This window comes from Uloborus diversus, chromosome 1 (genome assembly GCF_026930045.1).
Source record: "Uloborus diversus isolate 005 chromosome 1, Udiv.v.3.1, whole genome shotgun sequence".
Taxonomy (NCBI): Eukaryota; Metazoa; Arthropoda; class Arachnida; order Araneae; family Uloboridae; genus Uloborus; species Uloborus diversus.
In genome coordinates, this window is record NC_072731.1 from 83,332,607 (window position 1) to 83,354,703 (window position 22,097).

At 34.4% G+C, this 22,097-nt stretch overlaps 1 long non-coding RNA gene across 1 annotated transcript; it reads left to right on the forward strand.

Moving 5' to 3' along the window:
• Window positions 1–1,617: 1,617 nt before the first annotated feature.
• On the forward strand, window positions 1,618–9,359 carry LOC129230226 (uncharacterized). Its single transcript, XR_008581151.1, has 3 exons — window positions 1,618–1,714; window positions 4,966–5,026; window positions 9,235–9,359. It is a non-coding gene; the product is annotated as an uncharacterized LOC129230226 (long non-coding RNA).
• The last annotated feature ends 12,738 nt before the right edge of the window (window positions 9,360–22,097 follow it).

The following is a 22,097-nucleotide window of genomic DNA, read 5'->3' on the forward strand; positions in this document are numbered from 1 at the left end:
AGTTATCAAAATTTAACTATTTAATTTAAAAAAAATAGTGCAAAGCGAAAATTTGACAAAATATTAATAAGGTTTCTTTGAACACATGATATCCATACTTGTCTTTCTTTTAAAAAAGTAATGGCCTATTGTTACTTTGTGGCGCATTAAAATTTTTTATTATTTGATGTTCTTCAATGAAATCCATGTCGTCTACATCAGACAAAATAATAAAAAAATCCCCCATCTTGGATTTTTTAAACGTATTTCACCTCATAAAATTTTCCTCAACAGCCATATATTTGCCAATAAATTCTTTCTTGCTTGTTTCCTCAAAGTATAATACTTATACCTTTGCACCTGTGGTTAAACTTTGCTTCATAAGCATATTTTCAGCAGTTTCTATTCCAGATACTTCCTCTGAATGGAGACTTTCTTTTTCATCTATTTTTTTATTTTCTTGTTCTTAAATTCCTTACGTTTTTCACTTTCAACTCTTAGCCTTTCTGAAAAGACAAAGATGTTTTAGCCTTTCTAAAACATCTTTGTCATTTATTTCCTGTATTTGCCAGCACAAGTTTAAGTTGTTTTAAATAAATCATGCAGGTAGTTGTCAAATCTGAAGCACTTGTTAAAATTGCTGACAATATTGCACTTTTCAAATCTTTATAAGGTGAGGAAATTGTGCTTTGTGACGCATACTTTTCGGATTGAAACGAGGATGTGTTCCGAGAAATTAAAGGTACATTAGAGTACATCGGAGAAATCGATAGAATCTGATTGCAATCAAATAAAAATGTGACGAGCAGCAGGCTGGGCCAGCATATTCTGAGGAAATTGTTATTTTATGCGCAAGTGCACACAAACACTAGAATAAGTATACCTGTGGCTTATTTTTATTTATTATGATGGAGTAAAGTTTATTTTATAAAATCATGGCATTGTGCATATTTTTATGTTTCAATCATTTTGAATCAACCGCAAATGAATTAATATTCATTTAGAGGAAAATATGCTGTACCTTTTAAAACAACTTGCTGGAATGATAAGCCTAACCATATATACCCATTTTACCCCATTTTCAAAATATGAGATTAAAAATAGAAAAAATTATTTTTTTTCTTCCCTGTAAGTTGATGCAGCAATAAAAATATCTAACTAAAGATATTATGACACAGTAATAAAAATTCCTCAAAAATCAGGAGCTGGAGATAGAAGTTTAAGCAGACAACATGCGGCTTGAATTTATCGACTTCAATTTAAAGTGTTGCCACTCACTAAAAAATAATCTATTGAAAAAATATATTTTGTGATATAGAATTCAGAACAGCCAAGTATAATAACCAACTCAAAAAAATGCAAATTTAATTTAAAAAACTGACTTTTTAAACCATATTGTTACACTGTCAAAAAAATCCCTTTTTATACGCTACATTTTTCCTCATTTTTCAACGAGAAATATCCGTTTTGGGAAAAAACGATATTTTTATCGCAAAAAGACAGACAGAAACTCTCCATCAAGTTGGTCCGCGCATGCGTAGTTGACATTTTTATCTTTCTTCACTTGCGTAGCCTACGAAGATCTGCTGTTGTGGAGCGTTGCATCCTCGTAGGCTACGTCACTTGCCGCCGGTTAACGCGGAGCCCGCCAAATGCCTGCCGAAAAGCTGACAACGGTACGTGGAATTCGTTACTTCAAAAAGATTCGTCAGCAGGAGTAATTAATCCGTATTGGGTGAGTACTTATTTTAGAATTTGATTCCATAAATATGTATTGTTCCTCTTTACGTGAAAGCAGTACGTAATAAGCTTGAAAAAAACAGTCTTAAATTCGCAGATTAGTTGACGCCGCCATATTTAAATTTGTATCAAAAGAAAGCTTCTATTTATTCAGCAGGAACATAACAAGGCTTATGCGAAGTTTCAAAATGTACTTTTATTTGGACTTACTTGAAAAAGATTTGCTTTAAACCTAAATAATTGTTTTGAAAGTTGAGAGCACGATATTTCCAGTAAATTGATTTTACAGTTAGGGAAACAAAAATGTTCCTTTTGATAAGCCTTAAGAAAGGTTTATGTTGAAAAATTTCAATAAAAGCAGTGTAATTTCGTTTTAATAAAAAGTTGTCTTTGTTGAAAATGATAACACAAATTCGTATGCTAGTAAGAATAAATCTTTGTTTATATTACTTGAAATAATTAACAAGTAAATTGAACGAACCTTTTAAATTTCTCTATCGATGAAAAATATTTTCCTTTTCGTTATGAAATTTAAAATATTCTGTATCATGGAATTTGATTCTTGTTTTCATTTTTAATACATCGACTCTGATCTATAAATTTTGGGCCCCCCTTCCAAAAATCAGTAGGGCCCCTAACCACCCACTATGTTGCTCATCCCCCCCCCCCCCCTCCGCCAAGAGTGATTGTTGTACGTTTTTAACTGCTGCAATATTTCTACTGATTTCTTTTATTTAAATGTTTTATTAAAGGTTTTCAACTTGTTTAAACGCTTCTGGGTAGCTGTATGGAGTTTTTATCCAGATGTTTAGAAACTCATTTTATTAATATTAGAGACGTACCGAGTACTCGGTAACTACTCAGTACTCGGCCAATATGCCGAGTACTCGGTACTCGGCCAAATTTTGATCAGATACTCGGCCAATACCGAGTAGTTGCAAAAAATTGAATATATTAAAATTTACAAAAAAGCTCAAGCATAAATAATTTTCTGCAACCATTTACAATTCATATTTAAATTTTGAGAATAATGAAGTTTGAAATACTTCAATGGAATAAATCTTGGTTCGAATGTCTCGAAAGTTAATAAAACTTTTTTGTTAAAAATTGTGCAAATATGGAATTTTTGCTGTAAACTAAAATTAGTTATAAGATATATAAAAATACCTTAGCTTTAAAAATAAAAGGAAATAAAACAACGTTAGAAGCATAGTGCAGGATCACTGCAGACACGTGTTTTGGCGTTACGAGGAACTTCTTTTTCAATGCACAAAATGTGAGCTCGTTGATTTAAAGGCATCCGGCAAAAGTCAAATTTTTTGTGGTATGCCTTTACATTCTTTAGTTCACATGTTATGCACTGAAAAGACGATCCTTGTAACACAGAATAACGTGTCTGCAGTGTTCCTGCACATTTGTTTTTTGCTTTTAAAAATTATTTATGTTTAGCGAACTAGACCTATAATGAATAAATTTGTATAATTTGTTTTAATTCCAACTCGATAAGTCATACCTTTTATTTATTCATTTTTAATTTAAAAATATTGTTTTTGCAAAATTTTGTAGTTAAATTTCAGTAAGAATTTAGTTTAAAAACTATTATATGGACAAGGAGGTCTATACTACTATTTCAATAAGTTCAAAATTCATCGTTGTGTGTCGGTGGTCCTTCTTTCAACATAATTGGTACTGGGAAACTCGACCGAGTACTCGGTACTCGGCCAAATTGCTACTCGGTACGTCTCTAATTAATATATATCAGCAAGAAAACAAGTGTATCATAACTTTACATTCCCCCCCCCCCTTTCCTTGCTTATGTGCTTTAGTAATATGTGTGATGAGTTTAAATTTTTCTCACATTTGTACCATAACATTGAAAAATATATTGAACTGTTAAAAGACTTGTTATAAAACATTACTATTTGAGTCAATGATATGTTTTCAGAATGTTAGGGGAGAATTTTTATGACATTGTGTTGATTATTGCTTTTTGCATTGAAGTACTTTGCTAGCTTTTTTAATATTCAAATTTATGAAAAAAACCAGGTAATGTAATGTTGAAACAGCATCATCTGAATATTTATAATTTTAGCATTCATTATATAATTTTAACTAGGGAGGCACCGAATACTCGATTTTAGTCTTACAACACATTGATATTATATTAATCTTACTATAACTAATTCATTTAAATATGAAACATTAACCAAAAAAAAAAAATTATATTATATTATCAAGTGTTCAAAAGTCAATTTAGCTGTTAGTTTTGTCTATTAAATACGCTGCCGAAAAATTTTTCAATTGGTAAATAGTAGAAAAGGTGGTCAATAATATATGGAAGGAAACACTTAATATAATAAATTTTGCAGTATTTAAATTTTTGAATTTTCAGTCATAGGAAATATTAAATAGAGATGTACCAATTATTGTTTTGGTAGAGTACAGAGTACTCGACCAATTATGTTTTAAATGAACCATTAACATACAACGTGATAAATTTTGAAAACTCATATAAATATCTATATAGACCTCCATATATAATAGTTTTCAAAACTAATTCCAGCCAAAATTCAATTTTATTTAAAAAGTTTTGTTTACAAAAATTAAAAAAAAAATTTTTTTTTGTTAAAAACAAATAAATGAAAGATATGATTAATCAAGTTGGAACTAATACGAATTATATGAATCTATTATAGTTCTAGTCGTCTGCCAAACATGAATAATGTTTTTAAGCAAATAAAACTGTTAAAAACACAAATGTTCTGGAGCACTGCTGACACTTGTTTCGGTGTTACAAGCAATGCTTTTTCAATTCACAAAAGGTAAGCTTATGGATATAAAGACTTCCATCTATTTTTTTAAATTTGTTGTTGCAAATACTCGTACTTTTTTATTAATTGAAAAATGTGTATTGAACGATATTTAATTTTTTACAACTACCAGGTATTGGCAGAGTCAATGGCATGCATAGCACCCTCGGGAGAGGAGGGCGCACATTCTAATATATTAAAAGAAATTTGTTAAAAATTAAAAAAAATTCATATGGAACCGGTGGGGGGGGGGGGGTCAAAGAAATCTATGTATTTTACTGTGCCAAGTACTCAGTACGTCTCTATTAAAAACTCAAAATTATCTTAGAAAAAATGAGTCTATTATTTTTTAAACAATTTAATATTAAAATGAAACTATCAAGAACTATTTGTGCTAAAAAGTTGATTATTTACGTATTGATAACCTATGTTTTAGATTTTCCCAACATTGATGATGTGTAAAGTTCTCATGTTAACACCTTTCTTAGGACGTTTTGGTAAGTTCATATTATATTTATATTGAAACCCAGCACCAAAGTTGGACAATGTCTGAAAACAAATGCTCACAACATGAATGGATCATGAACAAATATGCCAATGGGGTCGCTTCCGAAGTATTTTTTTCTTAAAGAGCAAGCTTATAAACATAGGATCTGAGCACTTTTTTAAATACATAATTTCAAAGTTTAATATTTAAACAAAGTTATTTTAATGGGTGCACGGATTCAATTATTATTTTTTTTTGCTTCTGCTCATGACACCACAAATGATGAAATGCCATCCACTAATGTCATTAGCGCAGAGCGAAATATATCGCTCGCGTCTTTACTCACAAATACCGATATGGTTGGAAAGCAAGTATAGAGCGCAATATTCAATTCACTTCTGAATTATCATAATCTGAAAATGAAATAGACAGCAAGCATCGGCATTCAGTAAACCACTGGAGTACCTGCCAAATTTGATCATTTGCAATGTCATAAAGACCACACCTTGTTTCAAAAATCATACATTTTTTTAAAAAATAGTTGAAAATTAACCGTTTTGAAAATTAGATTTTTCTTGCTCCATGTTTTTTTTTTTTTTTTTTTTGCTCATTCTATCAACTTCAGTGACAAAACGTAGTACTTTTGAGTTTTGACTGATGAAAACAACTCCATTCCGAAATTTATTTTCGGAGTTAGTGCATTTAAATTTCATCAGTTCGCAATCAGGCAAATTGATAGTGACTCAAGTCTTACTTCATATTTAAAAGATGGGTGAAATACTCCTTACATTTCTAACTAAGCCAAATAGATGTCAGAAAAGTCATTTTTAACTCTAAGGTATTTGAGTTAAAATTTCACTTTAATGATGGTATTTGAATATTTACAGTTAGAAAAGCATGTTCAATTGACCATAGTGAAAAAATTTGTCCTAATATGACTTAATTTTATTCTTGTGACCAAAATTCATATGAGCTCAATAAATAACTTTAAGAAATTTTGTCAGTAATTTTGTCAAAAGTGTTTCTGGGTTGGGCCACAACTTGATGTTCTTTAATTTCAATTTTGATATCGCAAGTAGTTAATACATCATACTTTTTTAGTCTTCTAGAGTCCTTAGAGATGAGGGATTGCTTATTTTTTTCTTATCCAACTGATTTTTCCCTTCTGCTATCTCAGTTATGAATTTTTGAAGTCACAGTTATGAATGTTTGGGTGTTTCGCCAATCTTTCAAGACTAAAATTAGACTTGGATCACCACTTATTTTCCAGATCGCAAATTTATCAAATTCAAATGCACTGATTCTGAAATAATGTAAATTTTCAGACGCGGAGCATTTGTCAATGATCCATTTGTGTTATAAGTAATGTTTTTGAACCTTGTCGAATTTCCGAGTTGGTTACAACATTGACTTCATTCAAATTGTTCTAATGCATGTCACTCTGTATGAATCTATACTCAAATTAAAATAAAATGTTTCATTTGGATCTTTGGTGAGTGCTTCTTGGGAAAACTTGATGGCTTAGAAAAATGAAATTTGGTATGCACATTGCACATGCAATTTTTGTCCGAAGATGAGCAACTCGTCATTCTATTTCTGATAAACTACAGTCGACTCTCGATATCTCGAATCTTTCTTTCTCACAACGTTTTCATTTGGTCCCAAAATAATGTTTTCAATTCAAAGTTGTCTTTGTATCTCGAATGTACTCCTTTTCAGTCGAAGTAAGAAATTAAAAAAAAATTTCCCTTTAACTCATTGCTTTGCTTGAGGTTGATTATTAATACAGTAGTGTTCCTTAAGGCGCATAGTGTTGCAAGATTGCGTGAGGAAAAGTAGCCGATATATTTGTCGCGGCTGACGGTTCAAAATTTTATTGCTGGCCAGTCTTTGAGAGGTTTGAAATTTTAATCAAAATTGAAAAAAGTTTTTTTTTCTGGATGACTCAAAGAATCTGCTTTTAGAACAAAAAGACTTAAATATAATAAGAAACAAGATTGACTAAGAGAAAAGAAATAGAGTCCACAGCATGTAAATTTAATGACATTTTAAGAAGCGATAAAAAAACGTAAGCAGTCAAAACTAACTTCCTTTTTCAAAGTATCTTTTTCTTTTTAATTATCCTCTCTGTAAAAATATTTTTACGTTCTACTAATATTTAATTTTGTCCCAACTATAAGTGTTCTAGTTTATCCGATATGAACTGTTCCTGACAAAGAAAATAAATTATTCTTTGAAAAGGAACTTCTGATAATTCAAACTACCAATTATTCAAAAGTTTTAGCTGAAGGTCCCTTGGGACTTTGAGTTATTGGGAGTTGACTGTAATGAGAAAAAGTAATTTAACGATGTATGTAATTTTTAGGAGTTTTTATCCAACAGAACCTGAGCTCGATTTTACTAGCCTTGTATTAAGAACCTTCAACAATGAAATTTTCCCCAAGAATTTGGTGTTTCATACTTTTTGCCGGTAAAATATTTCCTTCCCCTGTTTCTCTGTTTCAACCTTACCGTTTAATACATTTAAGGGAGAGAAAATTTTAAATATCGGTAAAAAGAAGGAAGAATTCTATTCAGGGTTAGAAATAAATATACATTGTTGCAAGTTCTTCCTATGTATATGGCAGTTCAAAGCTAGATAGGCTTAAGAAGGAAATAATATGTGAATGTATTTTCTTTTCTTTCTTTTTTTTTCTGATAAATGCTAATGCATCTTAATTTTTTAAAACGGCTCTCATACACCCTGCATGAAGTGGATAGAACATGTGTAATATGCATGCGCTGATCAAAAATCTGTTTAATTGGGCCCCAGTCTACATGACATTCAGTTTTTAAAGATATCTACTTTTTGCTATAATTCTCTTCTGCCAAAAATACGTAAAAATAAAATAGTAAAGGAAATAAAAACAACTGTGCAGCAAATGTTGCTGAAAAAGAGGTAGGGATAAGGAATGGAATATGATATTTTTTATTTTTCCCCTTTCAAAAGAAATGAAAAATATTTCAACCAGAGGGGGGAGGGAGGTATTCCCTCCTCCTCTTAAATTGCAGTTCTGTGGTGGTGGGGGGGGGTGAAGGGCATCATAGCTTATTGAAATAAACTAAATACAATGAGTTGAGTTAGAATCCAACTATAAACACCTGGATCAAAAAATATATTTAGAGCAAAACTGAAATAGGTTGTCCCCATGGGGGAAGTAATTTTATTTTTATAGTCCTTAACTTGTGTTGTGGTCTGAGCATTACCTTGTTCTTTTGGTACTAAGAGTCAGTTTGCTTTGTGTTTCTGTTCAGTGAAGTTGGATTCCATACATAATTTTTAAATTTAGTCACTAACTTTTTGCTTTAAAATTGTAAATAGTAATTTGTTTTATTTAAATGCCACGGAAAAGGAAATTCTCTTCCTTGTGGTTGGAAAAAAAAAATGCATGCAAGATCAGCACAGGTGCCATTCAGAAAAGGATCAATTTAAAGCATTTTGTTCTGTTTGTACACTATCTTTCCAATATTGATAATCAGGGATTTTCACAGGTACTGTCTCGTGCTGATGTGGCGAGACATAATAGGTTGAAAGTAGCTTGAAAAATCGAACTGTATTTTAAATTTGTCCTCTACTGAAAACAAATTAGTTATAATGAAGCAATTCAAAGCTTTTGTGCCAAATTCACTCCATGATAAAAATTTTAAAGCAGAGGTTTTCTTAGTTTTGGTTGCCGTAAAAAACAATTATTCATTTGCATCTTTAAATGATTTATCTGTAATTTACAGGGATATTTTTGATGATTCTGAGATGGCAAAAAAAGTATCAAATTATCTGACAAAAGTTAAGTACACAATAAATTTTGGACTTGCACCCTACTTTAAATCCCTCCTCATTAAGGACATTTCTCATTCTTTAATTCATTTTGATGAAACAATAACAAGGCAAGTAAAGAATCACTTGGACCTACATTTATTCTACTAGTATATGTTTCTACTTCATAATGTGTCACTGTGTTGAATAATAAAAGATTGAATGCATTCAGTTGTAGTTTTCAAGAATTTGAAACATTTTATCATCCTCTACGAAAATCAAGCTAATGAATTTTGTTTAAATTTTAAAAAACTTGATATTTGTTGTCATAAAAATGTACTAAAATTTATCAAAATTGTGTCCTAAAATTTTTGATATCACCACTTACATAATTTTAACAAAATACATTTTTTGTTTGTTTAAAGGGGACGATATTAAAATACAGAAGAGTTTTTAATATTTTTGGATGGAAAGCATCAATACATGCAAGTAATATATTTTCTGCATTAGTTCATTCAGCGGTATGTTGTTATTGTCATGCATGTGTGCAAGTATGCGTTTAACATTTATTTAGAAAAGAAATTTGCAATCGTGTTTTGTTGAAAGAGGTTTATAAAGAAAAAAAAACTTCTGTCCAGTGGAATTTTATCTATTTGTTGTAGCTCGTCATTGTCTCTAATGGAACAGTTTTTCAATCTCCTAACGCATTACTATTACAGGTGTATGAATTGTTCTAATTAAAAAAAATCATGTAATTCCTAATATCTTGAAATTTATACTAAATATACTAAAATTTTCATAACTTTACCTCACATTTTTTCAAAAAAAAAAATAAATAAATAAATAAATTATCTGCTTTAAATTCGTTCAAACTTTTTTATTAGTCTTGTTTACAGTCGAAAGTTGCATGTGATGTGATGTAACTTCAGGAGATTAATCACTGGCATATGAAACCTCAAATGGGAGACTTCAGAATTCAAATCTTTAGACAGTGCCAAATTGACTTGCAAAAAATCTAGAAAATTGTTTGAGTGATCTCAGTACCAGTTTGACCACATGAACATTCAAGTAAATTAATGCAGGGTGGCGACAGATCAGGGAGATCAGGAAAAAGTCGGGGAACTTTATTAATTGGGGAAATATCAGGGAATTTTGAAAAAATAACAAAAAATCAGGGAAAATTGATTTTATGAAGAATTTTTTTTTTTTTTTTGCTTTACAAAATTAAGTACTCTAATTCCCTACACATTTTCCACCAATTATCTGTTCAAAAAAAAAAAGTAAAATTAATAAGGTGCGATTATACGCTGCCGCATATTTGTGCATCTTTTTTCCTGTCCAAGTATTAAATCTTACTTATTAACCACAAGATGAACTTCCTAAGATTGCTTCTGTGTCTGTTAGGTTGTTTATTTTACCTAGCTTGAAATTTCCTTTTACGCTTTCAATGCTATGTAAAATAAACAACCATACAGGCAAAGAGGAAGCCTTCATTAATGCCTTAGCTCCTTTGCCTTTATTCCATTGTCTCGAAGTAATTAGCGTACTGTAATCACGATTTCAAGAAGAAATCTTTGGTTTTTGAATTAATATTATAAAAGCTTAAAAGTTATTACTTCTTCGCGTTTTAAATTTAATTGCTAAAATTGAACTTTCAATATAAAAAACTTTGTTTTTTGCCGTTATACTATTTGTTGTCACCGCAGATTATAAAGGTTTTCTTTTCTTCAGACTTAAGTGATTCTTTAATTTTATAACCAAGTTGTGTTCTTCTTTTATATATTTTAAAATTATCTTTTTTTTCTTGCATTTTAAAGTTGTTGGTTACAAAAGGAATCTAAGAGTTTTTTTCGTTACATACTGAAATCATTTGAAATAGAGTTAACTTGTGCACTTTAGTAAATATCTTTATTTTTTTATTGTTAAAATGCTGTATTCATTCATTAAAACCTATGTTCTTGATTATAGAAAAGCTCCCTATGAATGGATGTCAAATAGTTTCATCTGTTTTGCATAAATATGTCGATTAGTTATTTAAGAACAATTACATTACTTCAATTCTTTCACTATTACTTGTTATTCTTGCAACAATTATTATACTGTTTGAAAACTTAGTTCAAAAAAAGTAATTTCTGGAAGGAAAGTATTTTTTTTTTTTAAATTTTCTATAATCTTTCCATGTAGAAAAATTGAATATGCTGTTTTGTAGGCTTCCCCCCCCCCCAAATAATTGACTTGATATGTTTTTTAACCATTTTATTAAAAAAAGTAGCATCTTTTTAAAATATATCTTTAGTTCAACAACTTTACACAACTTCAAACATTTAAAATACTGCATTTTATACAAACATACAATGGATTTCAAGTAGAGCTAAGAAAGAAAACCATTATCATTGGTAACGTAAATCAGGGAAATTTGGTGAACTTAATCAGGGAAAAGTCGGGGAACTTTTTTTCACAGTTCCTGTCGCCACCCTGTAATGACAATGTCCCCCCCCCCCCCCTTTTTTTTAAAGTAAATTTAGATTTTTCACTTTTGCAATTTGTTCTAAGGTGAATGGTGGGGCACATGTGAGTAGTTCCCATATCCTGTCCATAATGTTACTATTACTGTAGCATACTGTAAGTATTTTTAAAAAATGCATTGTTAAATTCAACAAAATTACATCACTTTTGGAATGATGATTATAGATGGTTGCAACTATGTTAACATTTTTCATCATTAATTTTTTATGTCAGTTAAAATAGAAGCTAATTTTTTAAAATATTTTTTTCTTATTTTTAAAAAGAATGCTCACCTTTAACTGACTCAAGGTATGGAAAAGGGAGAGAATTCATTAAAAAAATAACAGGCATAGTTCTGCGCCCTTCTCAGTTTAGTTTTATTGTCTTGTGATAATTTCTTTTCTTTTAGTGTTTTGCAGAAATAAACCGAGAAAGAAGAACCAAGAGCCCGGAAAAATTACACGTTTATTCTTTGGTCTTTTACCAATGTTTTATTTTTGTGCTGTCTTTCAAGTTCAGTATAGTCTCGATATCTGGAAAACCTCAATATGATGGAAAATTATTTTTCCCCCTTGATTTTGCGTACTTATCTAATGTTATTTTTTATTATGCCGAAGAGTTTTTAATCAAAACCTTGTTATGATGAATATTTTTTCAAGTCAAATATGATTTTTCTGGTAAAATCGCAGTTTATTGTCTTGAAGTCACTCGAGGAATGTTTCCAAAAATTTCTCACCCCCTTCATTATTTCTCTAAGGGGTTAGAAATGATTCGGAGAAGCTTATCTACTATCACTTTCATTGTACAGCCTGGAGGATTCAGGAAATTTAAGTCCTAAGAAGCCCAAGAAATGTACCTAAAACTTTTCGCCCCCTTCTCACTCCATTTTGTTGGACCTTTTTACCGTATTTTTACCTCCATAAAAAGGGGAGATGAACGGAAAACACCTTTAGAGACTCAGGGAGTGGTACAATCCTCTGTCCAATTTATTTTGTTCCAGAGCGCTCGAAACTTGCTTTGAAACCATTCTGTAACTTAGTAATTCAAATCTTTGATCATTTTAGTCATGGTAGATCACTACATTTTGCTACTTCTTTAGAGAGTTCTTTTTTTTTCTATTATTTTTGGCTCATTTAAAACAAAAAAATTTTGTTATTGTATTAAGACTTTTTTTAACTTTCATTACATGTTTCTCCTTATTTTTAACTATTGTGACTAATTTTTAGAATTTTTTTTATTATGATTATGACCTTGTTATCTTGAAAACTTGAAATCTCGAACTTTTTTACCTTGCAAATCATGCAATTTTTTTTTAAATTACAGCATTAAAAAAATATCCTTAGTGGCACAAAACTCACAAAACATTTGAGGTTTTACACAAGACCCTAAGTTTTTTTAAAAATAGGTTTTTCTTGCTTAAACAATTTGAAAAGCATTATGTTCCCTGCTGAAACTAATAAAATTGGCAGAAAAATGGATTCGGCTAAAAATTAGTCATTTAAAAATTAAAAGACAGACTTAAAATTTTAAGAAATGTTTTTGAATTAGTATGATTGAAATGAATAAACATTGATGTCAGAAGTCACTATCTAAATGCTAATTTTGCTACATTGAAAATCATTGCCAATAATTTTGTATTACTTTACAGTTTATTATGGGATTAGCTTTATTTTCATTGCCTGCTATTACAATTAAAACTACATTGTTGGTTCAAAGTTAATGGATGCAAAATACTTTTAATACTTTAAATTACTCTTCAACATGTATTATCTCCAATTTGTTGCTTTGCGAAAAGAAATTCAGCTGCACAGAAAACTACGGTGATAAAGATTCAAACTATATAGGCAGTATTGTCATATCACTATAAAGCTAAAAACAATATAAAACCAAAGTATAGATCAAAAGTACTTTACTAGAAATATTTTGCTCAAACAAGCAAGCAAAGAAAAAAGTGCCTGGTCATTTTTATACTTTGCTCTCGCCTATTTTTCAAAATTGTAATATTTTTACATAATCTTCGGGATGTCTTAATTAGAAATTTGGCTATTCTCTTGTTTCATTATTCTGAAAATTATGTACAGAAGCTTGAATTTATGTTGTAAACCTTAATTTCAGAAATTAATATTTTAATTAATCATATTAAAAATTAAATTAAGCTTTATTATTTATCTAGTTTGTTGAATTTTTTTTGATTGAAAAATTATGATATTTTGAACAAAATTTACAACATACTCTTTGAACAAATAAAAAAAAGTCTAGAAACTATCATATTTGGGGTGTAAATCCATTCATAAGTTATCTCGCTTCAATTATTTTTAACAGAATTAAATCAATTAAATTTTTATCATATTATGTCAATTTCAATTTATTTAAGTCAATTGTTCATATCCATAAAGGTGGTAGTCGATGTAAGAATATAAATAAAATTAACTGAATTTGAAGAGATTTTTATTTTTTACTCACTTGCAAAAGATTAATTTTCCAATGAAATGAATTTGTTGCTGCTGTTGTTAATATTATCTGTATGTATAAATGCCTATAAAAATAAAGTTAATTCTACTTTCTCTTACTATCCATTCTTTTTGTATTTTACTGAGTGATACTAAACAAATCTCTTAATCTTCTTCCAATACTAAGCACAGCTTTTTGTTGAGGTCCTTTATGTTTTACAGCGTGCATTTTATAGGTTCTTATTTAAGAACTTCAGGGAAAATACCAGAGTGAGTAAATCTCAAGTTTACCAAGCATCGAATCAATTTTTCATAACTTTGTTTCCAGCATCTGAAAGTGGTTATCTCATTACAGGAAATGGCCGTTTTCCACAAACCAATTTTCATATTCTTAAAATTTTTATGAAGTTGATGAAAATTTGAAACTTTCACCATTTGTTGTCTTTCGTGAAAGAAACCTGCATTTTGAAAAATGACCGCAAAGTAATTAGATACCTTCTTTCAGGTGACAAAAATAGACTTTTGCTAAATATTTAGCAATGAGGAATCAATCTACTTTTGAACTTTCTTGTGGAATTTTCAGGCGTATTTGTGATTCGAAAATTTTGGGTTGCTGTTTCTAACAATTTAAGGCTGACAACACATATTAAAACTAAAAAATTAAAAGTTGTTTTCAAATAAGTTTTTCAATGATTTTTGTATGCATATTTGGAGAGTTTTTTGCTGTAACAGAAACAAAAAAAAAGGGGGGGGGGGGAGGTGTTCTTCAATTAACGCAAAATTTCTTTCATCTGACAGAAACTATCACAACGGACGTTCTTCAAACAACGAAATAAATTATTCATGGGACAAACAAAAATAACGAGCGTTTCTTCAAATAACGAAAAGTTGACTTCATGTAACAAAAACGACCATAACGGACGTTTCTTTAAATAACAGAAAATTTCCCTCATTTAACTGAGAAGAAAAGAAACAGAAAATTGTCAAATGACGGAAAATTTTCCTTCTATGACGAAATAAAATAAGAAGGACGTTCCTTCATTTGACAGGAGAAAATAAAAACGGAAATTCGTCAAATGACGGAAAAGTTTCCTTCTGTGACGAAATAAATTAAGGAGGACGTTCCTTCATTTGACAGGGGAAAATAGAAACGGAAATCCGTTAAATATCGTGAAAAGTCCGGCAGCACTGCTGCCAAGAGAATTTCCGTCAATTGAAGGAATTATTTTTGAGAGTGTACGGATTCGGTGCGACTTCCACTTTCTTGAAATGAAGACACAGTTCTTGATAAAAAAACACAGGAAATTTATTTACACTATGTACAGGAGAAACCGTTAACAACTGCTAAATTATTCATCAGCAATTATCACACAACACCGTAAACTCAACGTTTACACACGTATTTACTTCCAAATACGAAAACAACACAGCGAAATGCCTCGCTATAAACAGAGCTAATACACACACTCAGTTCGAAATCTGAATCGAAACTCGCTGTTTATCCATCGCTAACGGCTTAAATACACCGAAAAGAATTTTCTCAAATATTCCACACGCTTCTCGAAATGCGTTGACCGTTATCAAATTTTATCAATGAACAGAAAGGGAATAGGGGTCGTATATTTTAGCCATATGAAAAAGGGGTTGTATATTCATTACGGGAAACTATTTACAGGTTACGTTACTACAATAATTACTATTTACAGGATTTGTAACATTGCCCCCTTCCTAAGGACTGCACGTCCCGGGCAGTACAATCCCCAGAAAGAGTGCCAAACTTCTATCACATGTTCACAAATATACACATTAATTAATAACTAACAGATACAGAAAATACAATAATAACAAGAAATATTACTAAACATTAAAAGCAAAAATTATCTACAACTTTTATGTTATCAACCATGGTTGTTTACGTAATACTCATGAACTATGGCCATAGTATGGGGCTAACCGATCATAATGTACAACCCTAGGTTTTGCATTAGGTGATTTCTGGATCCTCACTACGACGTCATTTAGTCGGTTAAGGACTTTGTAGGGTCCATCCCAATGCGACTGCAATTTGGGTGACAGACCTTTCCGTCGGATGGGATTCCATAACCAAACCTTGTCGCCTTCGTTGAATTCATGTCCAGTAGACCTTGTGTCGTATCGGGTCTTCATCTTCTCCGCCGCGATGTTGATTCGCTCTCGTGCGAAGTTATGAACGTCTTCCAATCGGGCCTGGAGATCCTGGATGTACTCCTCAGGCGATGAAGGCGCACCCGGAGGACGACCGAAGACGAGATCACAAGGTAGCCGAAGCTCTCGTCCGAAGAGCATCTGAGATGGGGCATATCCGGTAGTCTCGTGGACAGCACTGCGGTAGGCCAGCAGGAACAAAGGTAGCTTCTTGTCCCAATCCTGTTGATTTCTGGATACCATAAGTGAGAGATTATTCAGGATTGTGCGGTTAAATCTCTCCACCATGCCGTCCGATTGTGGGTGTAGTGGTGTTGTCCTAGTTTTCTCAATTCCGAGAATTTGACATAGGCCCTTAAACACAGCAGAGATGAAATTCCTCCCTTGATCGGAATGAATCTGCAAAGGTGTTCCGTATCTCGAGATCCAATGTTGGACTAGAGTCTCTGCTACGGTGGTAGCCTCTTGATCTGGAATGGGATATGCTTCCGGCCATTTGGTGAAGTAGTCGATGGAAACAAGAATGTATTTGTTCCCATCAGCAGTTCTTGGTAGAGGACCCAGGATGTCGATCCCAATTCGTTCGAAAGGAGCTCCAACGTTGTACAGATGTAGCTTCCCTCTGCTTCTCTTCTTCGGTCCTTTACGAGCAGCACAGGCGTCACAAGAATGGCACCACTTCTCCACGTCATCCTTCGCCTTGCTCCAGAAGAAGCGCTCCCGAACTTTATTGAGAGTTTTCAAGACACCAAAATGTCCTCCAGTCGCACTACTATGTATTTCTTTCAGAACATCTGAAATCCTGGATCGAGGAAGTAGTAACTGCCACCTAGATGTCTTGCCGTCGTCAGATTCCCATTTCCGGTGTAGCACGCCGTTCCGTAAATGGAGTGAGTTCCATAAAGCCCAGTATCTTTTTGTTGCAGGACTGAAGATGGAAACGTCCTGCCAGCTAGGGCGTCGACTGTCACTTTCCATGAACTCTAAAATTGGTTTTATGTCGGGGTCTTCAAGTTGATCTTTTCGAACTTGGTCATCACTCCATGGATCAGGTTCTGATGATGTTGGAGTCACTGTCACCTGATAGGCGGTAGGGCTAGTCGTTCCATACTGTTTCTCGATTCGGGAACAATAGTGGCAGTTCTCAGGACAGGGTCTCCTTGATAAAGCGTCAGCATTACCGTGAGATAACCCTTTTCGATGCTTGATCTCCATGTCATATTCCTGGAGCCGCTGTATCCATCTGGCTATCTGGCCTTCTGGATTCTTGAAGTTCAAAAGCCAAGTTAACGAGGCATGATCTGTCCGAAGCAGAAATTTTCGGCCGTAGAGGTAATGATGGAAGTGTTCTACAGCTTTCACTATGGCCAGTAACTCCTTTCTGGTGACGCAGTAATTTCGCTCCGACTTTGATAAGCATTTGCTCCAGTAAGCGATGACATGTTCATTTCCGTCAATTTCTTGGGATAAAACAGCTCCGATGCCCTCGTTGCTCGCATCAGTGTCCAGGATGAAGGATTTTTCAGGCTGAGGATAGGCGAGGATAGGCGTTGATGTTAAAGCCTCCTTCAGTCGTAGAAATGCATCTTCGCATTCTTTGGACCATTCAAACTTTTGCTTGCTCTCCGTCAGCTTATGCAAAGGTCGTGCAATGTTGGAAAAACCCTTCACAAACTTCCTGTAGTACGTGCAGAGCCCCAGGAAACTTCGCAACTGATGGATGTTTTCGGGACGACTCCAACTCCTGACCGCAGATACCTTCTCTGGATCGGTTTGCACACCCTCAGAAGAGATGATGTGACCAAGGTAGTTCACTTCCCGGCGGAACAAATTACATTTGGACGGGCTTAACTTCAGATTGGCTTCCTTAAGCTTTTGCAGCACCTTCCTAAGATTTGCCAGATGTTCTTCGAAGCTGCGTCCCACGATGATGATATCGTCTAAGTAGACCAGACAGGATTCGTAAGAAAGTCCTCTTAACACTGTCTCCATAAGACGCTCGAACGTAGCTGGTGCATTGCAGAGGCCGAAGGGCATCACTTTAAACTGCCATAAGCCTTGTCCAGTTGTAAAAGCTGTCTTTTCTCGGTCATCAGGGTGTATCTCAACCTGCCAGTAGCCGCTCCTCAAGTCCAGGGTCGAAAACCACTTGTGTCCGGAAAGAGTGTCCAAGGTGTCGTCTATCCGTGGAAGAGGGTAGCTGTCTTTCTTGGTGATTTCATTCAGCCGTCGGTAATCGACACAAAATCTGGTGGAGCCATCTTTCTTTCGGACCAAGACGATGGGAGAGGCCCAAGGACTGGATGACGGTTCGATTACATCATTCTCCTTCATCTCTTTCAGGAGGGTCTCAACCTCTTCCTTCTTGGCGAACGGTAGTCGTCTTGGATGCTGTTTAATAGGGGGGTGTTCTCCAGTGTAGATCCTATGCTGCGTTAAATTCGTCCGGCCCACATCCTCCGATGTAGATGAAAACAGATGCTTGAAGTCGTCCACCAATTGTTCCGCAGCAGTTCTTTGATCCTTCGATAAGGGTGCACTCCCAATTAACTTCGATGTCAAGGACTCAGAAGACACAGTCTCGGGGGAATTGATTCTTCTAATGATGCAGTTTACGGGAGTACAAGTTGCTAACACTTCGCCTTTCCGGATATTCCTTGGCCTTTCACTCACGTTGGCGACTCTCACAGGAATTACATCCTTGGAAAGGTCCACAAGCGTAGATGCCACCAGCACTCCTTTTGGGTTATTGCTTAAGTTGGGGTATTCAATGAGTCCAAATCTAAAACTATTGCTTTCTTCAATGGAGCCGGGTATTAATGATTCTGACCTTGAGGGAATTGATAAATCTGTTTGGGCAATTATTTGATGAGCGGATTTTACATCACTTTCTGCGGGAAAGAGTGCTATGTCTTCTCTCGTCGAGTGCAGCTCGTTAGTCTTGAAATCGAGGTTGAAGTCATACTTCTTTAAAAAGTCCAATCCGAGAATGAAGGGGTCTATGATAGCAGCAACGAATGCGGTATGATGGTAAATGGCATTTCCAAACACAATTTCTAAGTTCACTTTACCTTCAATCTCGATCTTGTCACCTGTCACAGTTTGGAGGGTAACGCAGGGCGGCGTCCACAGAATGTTGAGTCCAAATTGACGAGCCACATCTGTTCTAATGATCGTAACATTGGCTCCAGTGTCAATAATCAGTTCGCAGGGAAACCCGTTTACATATGCGTAAACAAACAGTCCATTACTGCCGCCACTCGTCGATGAAATCTGGAAAACTTTAAGATGGGGCTCATTCCAATTTGGCGACCTCCGCCCCGCGAGATTGCCATGGCTTAGTTTTCCTGGACCTGCGAGGGAGAGGTGCTCTTCCCTCTGGTTTCTTGGCGAGCTTCACAGTTTCTTCGCAAGTGACCCTCGCCGCCACATTTCCAACACTTAAGTGATTGTCCATTTTGGTCCTTGGGAGCCGAAGTCCTTTTGAGGATTCCTGCAATTTCTTTTATTTGCTTTTCCAGTTCAGCAAAGCGTGACGAAACCGGATCAGGCTCATCAGTTTTGACGCCGCGGATCGAATGGCGATCCTTGCGGGTTGCTTGCTGGGCGGCCTCCAACTTCATCGCATACACAACAGCAGAATTCAGGTCTTTGACATCCGCCATCCGTAGAGCTTTCTGGATTTCCGGATCTCGAACCCCGTCGATGTAGTAGTTGAGTGCCAGGTTGTCCCGAACATCCGCAGGACAGTCGCAAAAAGCAAGATGAGACAGTCTTTCGATGTCCGCCGCGAGCTCTTGCAGGGTTTCTCCGGTTCTCTGGAAACGGGACTTCAACTGGAGTCGGCTGAAATCTTTCTGGCACTTCTCACCGAAGCGAAGCTCCAACGCAGATGTGAGGGCGGCGAAATCCAGGCGCTGGCCGTCCGGAAGGTTCTGAAGAATGTCCGCTGCGTCACCTCTCAGGGATGCTGCAAGATGGCAGGCCTTGGTAGCAGAGTCCCATCCGTTCGCTTCCGCCACTATCATGAACTGAGTTTTGTAAACCTGCCACGAAGTTTTCCCATCAAATGTGGCAAGTTTAATGGACGGTCGAGCAACCGATGTGGGAGCGCCAAACTGTACAGAGCTGCTTTCCGCGGTCGCCAATCTCCTTTCCAGGTCTTTAAAGATGTCTTCTTTAAGTTGATGAAATTTTCTATCTTCTTCTTCCAGTTTATTTTCTACAGCATTGCATCGGCCTTCCACGGAACTTAATTTTTCTTCAAATTTCTCTTCGATAGCATCAACTCGATGCTCTATCTCATTAAATTTATTTTCCATCACAGTCTTTACCGAAGTAAGATCGTTTTTAATTTCCTCTTGGTTAGAAACTAGGTCATTTTTCAGCACCGTTAAATCACTTTTCAATTGGTTTTGATTAGCCGCCATATCATTTTTTAATTGTTCTTGATTAGCTGCCATATCATTTTTTAATTGTTCTTGATTAGCTGCCATATCATTTTTTAATTGTTCTTGATTAGCTGTAAAACTTGCAGTCAAGTCACTTTTTAATTGTTCTTGATTGGCTGTAAAACTTGCAGTCAAGTCACTTTTTAATTGTTCTTGATTAGCCGCCATATCACTCTTCACAGAGGTGATTGCGTCAAGAAGTTGTTTTAATTGTTCATCCATTGCGCGAGTAATCACCATAAAAATAAAGTCCTAATTCAAAAAAAGTCTTTATGAAAAAATGTCCAAAGTCACACTTACTCCAAGAAAGTCCAGAAGAAGCCCCACGTTGGGCGCCAAATTGTTACGGATTCGGTGCGACTTCCACTTTCTTGAAATGAAGACACAGTTCTTGATAAAAAAACACAGGAAATTTATTTACACTATGTACAGGAGAAACCGTTAACAACTGCTAAATTATTCATCAGCAATTATCACACAACACCGTAAACTCAACGTTTACACACGTATTTACTTCCAAATACGAAAACAACACAGCGAAATGCCTCGCTATAAACAGAGCTAATACACACACTCAGTTCGAAATCTGAATCGAAACTCACTGTTTATCCATCGCTAACGGCTTAAATACACCGAAAAGAATTTTCTCAAATATTCCACACGCTTCTCGAAATGCGTTGACCGTTATCAAATTTTATCAATGAACAGAAAGGGAATAGGGGTCGTATATTTTAGCCATATGAAAAAGGGGTTGTGTATTCATTACGGGAAACTATTTACAGGTTACGTTACTACAATAATTACTATTTACAGGATTTGTAACAATATATTTTGACTACCCATTTTACCCCACCTGACCCTATACAATTAAAATTTGAATTAACAAATTATCTGTTAATTCTTACTCTTATTAAGCGAAACAAACAAAAAACGAAGGAAAAGAAAAACATATGTCCGAGCGCTCCGAGCGATGGAAGTTCCCTCCCTCTCCTTCTACGTCATCTCACGTCACCCCGAGTCTTGGCAATAATGGTTGCCGAAAAGGAGCCAAATTTTTATTCTTTTACTAAATAAAAGGAAAGAATTGTTTTGTTTAATGATGTATATATTCAGCAGACCGACAACGTGATGTGGTTAAAAACCGGTCATTTGATAACAAAAAGCAAATGGGTTATTTTTAAATATTTTTTAAAGCTTGCGAGCTTCCTTGTAGACTCCAATGCTAAGACCATCTCCTAAGCCTAACGAGGGGAACATTGGCGAGATTCGAAGGTTACACTCTACCCCAATCCGATTCGACCCCATCCGCTCTCCAGGGTTATTATACAGCTCAATGGAAGTTTCTGCCACAAAGCCACGAAGCAGTGTTGCCAGATGGGGGAAAATTTCCCCATTTTGGGGAAATCTGGTGCTCTTTGGGGAAATTTTGGGGAAATGAGTTTTGAGGAGAATTAATTCTTAGGGGAAAATATTTTTCCTTGGGGAAAACCTGGGGAAAGGAAAAAAGCTCGGGGAAAAAAGAATTTTTTTCATGTTTAGATTCACAACAAGAAGTAGTAGTTACATTGTTTGTATCAAATAGCGTTGGTTTAGCTTTGCTCAACTTTATGCTACCGGAATTCGCATTTATGTTTTGCGTAACTAGTTGATACGTGAATTTGGTACAAATAAGTGTGATGAAGAATGTTCTTGGATAAA